This window comes from Propithecus coquereli, unplaced genomic scaffold (assembly GCF_000956105.1).
Source record: "Propithecus coquereli isolate 6110/MARCELLA unplaced genomic scaffold, Pcoq_1.0 Scaffold100, whole genome shotgun sequence".
Lineage (NCBI taxonomy): Eukaryota > Metazoa > Chordata > Mammalia > Primates > Indriidae > Propithecus > Propithecus coquereli.
Genome location: NW_012133859.1, coordinates 5,439,495 through 5,445,077, shown reverse-complemented (window position 1 = coordinate 5,445,077; position 5,583 = coordinate 5,439,495).

Below are 5,583 nucleotides of genomic sequence, written 5' to 3'. Positions count from 1 at the left end.
GATATAGTATATATATGTGTGTGTACGTGCATACACCTACTATATAATATGAGGGGGAGGAAATGCTTCTAAAGAATTTATTTTTTTAAAAAAGACAGAAAAGAAAAAAGAGAGCAGAATGCAAATGACTAAAGACAAACAGCAGCCTGGAAGATCAAGTCCACAAATGCATTTATAGGCAGAAAGAAGTAGGAAAGGCAGGGAAAATCTTTAAAAAAGAAAATACTAAGTGATATAGAGAAGTAGAATGCCAACATCAAGAAAATAAACTAATAAAAGAACAAATAAGAACTAGAGAAGACAGAGAGAGGGAGAAAATGAAATATTTAAAGGGAAAAAATGACAAAGTAATTCCAGAACTAACAAAAGATAAAAGTCCTCAGATTTAAAGAATTCAAAGTGTTCCAAACATGATACATGAAAAAAATGCACAGCTACACTCTTGTGAGGGACACTTGATAAACGAAATTTAAAAGATACCAGAAAGTGAGTAGCCTGAAAAGGATCAAGAATCATATTGACATCAGACATTTCAAGAGCAACTTTGAAAATATCTATTGCCAATCTGATTGAGTCATTCACTAAATATAAGAATAAAAATAAGTAGTGTTTTTAAAATAATAAAAATATTTAGTATTTAATCTAGATTTGTTGTTTGTCAAACTTTTATTTAAACGTGAAAGTCAATATTCTCAACATACAAGGCCTTACTATGTGTAACAAGCAAAGATCTTTTTCTGGAAATATAAAGCACAGTTGGAAATAGTATTCTGAATGGACGAGAAACAACTAAAGAAAGTTTTTATAAGAGATTTGAACAGTAAGTACTAGAAGGAAAATACAACATATTGTGAAAAAGAACAAAAGGATATCAGGCTGAAAAGATACACCTGTCACAAACCATCAAACATGTAATATCTAAAACATACAAGGAATCCCTTCATTTCAAACAAGAAAAAGCCAATCAGTATACTATTGATATTACATTTGATTCTCAATAAAATATAGAAATTATTATCAATATTCCACTGAAGAGAAAACAGAAATGAGAGAAAATGTATGATTTTTTTTCAAGGTCATACTTCCAGCAAGTGGTGTGGGAAGGGGAAAATCCAGGCTATTAGACATAAGAATTAATGTTTTCGACAAAAGCAGAGAAGATGGGGATTCTTATACCACGCCTGAGACCCAAGTACGATGAACCTATTGCATAAATTAGGATGACTTCATTTGTTACTTAAAACCTGCTGAGATTAACGTTATTTCTGCTGTTGACGGGAGGTTAACAAAGTCATTGGGCAATGAACGTAAGAGAAATGCACAAATCCACTGTGCGATTTGAGGATATTCCTGGATTATGTTTGCAAGAATCTTCATTGATCCCCTCATTAAGAATTTATTGATTGTCTTTTTTGGGCCAAGTCAATATTCCCATTGTGAAGTATAAATGGAATATTGAGTACAAAACTCATGCCTGGGGCGTGGGAGGTGGACTGATAATGTCTTCCAAAAGGAGGTGGGAAGTGCCCGACTCCATCTTGCAGGCTGGTGAGAAGGCTTCTGTGCAAACAAAGGAGCAGTAGCATTTGTAAAGATGTAGAAACCTGAGTGAATGAGAAATGTTAATTGACAAAAATACCATGATATATAATTGATTGTGCTGTGAGCTAAAATCTATGTAAATACAAAATAGTTCATAGAGTTGTTATCTGGGTAAGGTAGTCTCTTGAACATCGCTCTTTCGGCAAGATTCATAAAAGTAATAGAAGAAATATAAGGACAAAAACAGGCCATAATACTACCACAATATTAGTGAATACAGGTGTCAGTAAAGTACCAAAAAAAGTGAAGATATCTACAAGACATAAAATTGAACATGAGAGATAAACTAAGTAAAAGAATCCTTAGTGCAATATATGCAACAGAGAACATCAGTACAAGTAACGATTTTCACTAACCTTATAGCAGTAAAAAATGTTATGACAAATAAAAAATACAGTATTTATTATCAATAAAGCAAATATGTTTTCACAAATTTTATGATTTGATAAGATTCTTCAATTAAAAAGCAAACTCTCAGTATTGAGACATAAAAGGAGTGAAGTTTTGATAGATGCTACAATATGGATGCACCTTGACTACATCACGCTAAGTGAAATAAAGTACAGAGAAAAGGACAAATGTGTATAATTGCACTTATATGAAATATTTAGAATAGGAAAATTCATAGAAACTGAAAATATATTAAAGGTTACCAGGGCCTGGAGGGAAGGAAGATTGAGAAATTGCTGATTAGTTGATACAGATTTTCAGATTTTCAGTTTGAGGTGATGAAACAGTTATGGAAATGTACAGTGGTGATGTTTGCATGACACTGGAAATATGATTATGTCACTGAACCACACACTTAAAATTGGTTAAAATGGCAAATTTTATGTTATATATAGCTTACCAGGAGAAAAGAAAAAACACACTCACACTGAGTAAAAACACAGCTGTACCAAAAAATAACTCCGGTTTTTACTTTTGACGTAGACTTCATATAAAATATCTCATTCCTTTACATTTACCTCTTTTTTTAAAACTCTTTAGCATTGTTTGATATTAAAATTAGCCTGTCATTACTAGTACAGGTTGATTATTTTTTATCTGAAATGCTTGGAACCAAAAGTTTTCAGATTTTGAATTTTTTTCAGATTTTGGAATATTTGCATATATTGATACATAATAAGATATCTTAAGGATGAAAACCGAGTCTAATATAAATATATTAATACATCCTCCCAGCAATTTGCTACTAGGAATTATCAAAGAGAGAGGAAAATGTGTCAATGAAATAACTTGCACAAGAATGTTCATTGCAAGTTTTATTCATAATAGCCAAAAGATGGAAACACCCTAAGAGTCCATCAATAGAAGAAATGACTAACTATACTGCATTGTAGTCACAAAATGTAATGCAACTTAGCAAGAATGAACATAGAATGAGCTACTAATATATGCAACAAAATAGATGACTCTCAAAAATAATTTACTGAGTAAAAGACTAGTAAAAAAGTAAATACAGATTGATTCCATTTATAGGAAATTCTAGAATAGACACAACTCTAAGTGAAGTATCACAAGAATGGAAAAACAAGCACCACATGTACTCACCATCAAATTGGTATTAACTGATCAACACTTAAGTGCACATATAGTAATAACATTCATCAGGTGAGATACAAGTAGATCTACCATTTGATCCAGCAATCCCATTTCTGGGCATCTACCCAAAAGAACAAAAGGCATTCTATAAAAAAGACATGTGTACTCGAATGTTTATAGGAGCACAATTGACAATTGCAAAGATTTGAAACAACCCAACTGCCCATCAATACATGAGTGGATTAATAAAATGTGGTATATGTATACCATGGAGTTCTACTCAGCCACAGAAACAATGGTGATATAGCACCTCTTGTATTTTCCTGGATAGAGTTGGAACCCATTCTACTAAGTGAAGCATCCCAAGAATGGAAAAATAAGCACCACATGTACTCACCATCAAATTGGTTTTAACTGATCAACACTTAAGTGCACACATAGCAATAACATTTCATAGGGTGTCGGGCATATGGGAGGGGGGAGAGGGATGGGTATATACACACATAATGAGTGCGATGCGCACCGCCTTGGGGGTGGACACGCTTGAAGCTCAGACAGGGCAATATATGTAACCTAAACATTTGTACCCTCATAATAGACTGAAATAAAAAAGAACAAAAAAAAAAGAAGCTTACAGATATTTCTGCAATGTGTGAACCATTTTACATCCCCATCAACAATGTTTGAGAGTTCCACTTGTTCTACATCTTTACCAACATTTAATGTTGTCTGTCATTTTGTCTCAGACATTTTATTGGGTGTGTGTACTGGCATCAAATTGTAGTTGTAAATGGCATGTCTTTGATGACTGCTATTGTTGAGCATGTTTCTTGTGCTTTGGGCTATTAATATAGCTATTTTTGTAAAATGTCTGTTTATATTCTTGCACATTGTTAAAGAGTTTGTTGCTTTTCATTACTGAGTCATAATTGTTGTTACCTTTTCTTCTAATTTTGTCTTGAGGTCTCTCTGGAAAGTGCCTATAAATTCCAGCCCTGCCCTGAGGTTCCAAGAGATGGTCGTGGATGTTTACAATGCGCCTTTCATGGGCTACTTCTTTATCCTGGCAGATGGCTTAATATCTAAGTGCCTGATCTATGAAAAATGTCCTTTTCACAGGAAACTCATTTATACTGGCAGATGCCATTGTGCTCTTGTCATATCTGTGTGCACCTTATTCCTACCAAGAGAGTCACTTTCTGGGAAAGTCCTGACCAAGGAAGGAGTTAGGCTCAGGTGTGTTGGTCAGATGAGACACATGGGATGCACCTCAACAAAGCATATGAAGTAACAAAAGCATTTTATTACTCACAGATCCACGAGAGAAAAGGGTGCCCACTAGGGCTGGCAGGAAGTGCAGAGGCAGCAGGGTGCCCAACCACTGGGGAGTGAGGAGAGAGAGAACTATGCCTTTATTAAGGTCCATGGCATTATCCCTTAGGCTTCCCCTGGGTGTTGTGGGTTGGCTACTTTAAGGAAAACGCATGTGAAGTGGGAAACTTATTTACATGACTCTAGTATTCACCATCAGGTTTATCATGATCAGTGATCGGTAGCTGTGGGATGTATTGGGATTTGGGTCAGTGAGATGAGGAACAAACAGGCTATCTCACAAACAACCACACGGGGAGGGAAGTTTTAGCTAAGCTCAGAAACGGTGGGTATGACTGAATGTCAAACAACTTAGGTCTAAAAATGGATGCTGAGGCAGCAACTATAATGAACAAATTTATGACATTTATAGACCAAAATAACTGTCTTTGTCAAAACCTTTTTTTTGAAATTTTCTGCTAGTCTGTGACTCGCCAATTCATTTTTTAATAATGTGGTTTGATGAGTAAACATTTTTCATGTTGACAAAGTTAAATTATTAATTTTTTAAGGTTATTGCTTTTAATGTTTTGCCTAATAATTCTTTGTACTCTCCTAAATCCCAAAGATAATCAGCTATGTTTGCTTCTAACATCTGTATGGTTTTAGGTTTAATATTCATGTCTAGGTACCACTGGCAATTAATTTTTGGTGCCTAGTGTTAGGAAATGGTTTGGAGTCATTATTGTCTTAGTATAGATATCCATATTATTTGAGCACCATTTGTTGAAAATACTTTTCTTTTCACATTGTGTTGCATTGGCACCTTTCTTAAAATTATTTTCAACATGTAAGAATGGATCCATTTCTGATAATATGTTAACCTTATAGCCAATGGCATTGATAATTTCAGTTTTTAGTTCTAGTACATACTTTGTAGAGTTCTTAAGATTTTCTACATAAATAATAATTTAATCTGCAGAGAGTATTTTTCTTCTTCAATTTTAAATCTATAGTTAATATAATCAATGGTACCTTGAGTAACAATTTCACTAGAAGAAAGAAGATTGGAAATTTTTACCTTTTATCCTCTTCAGAGATTACTCAATATGTTCACTATTAAGT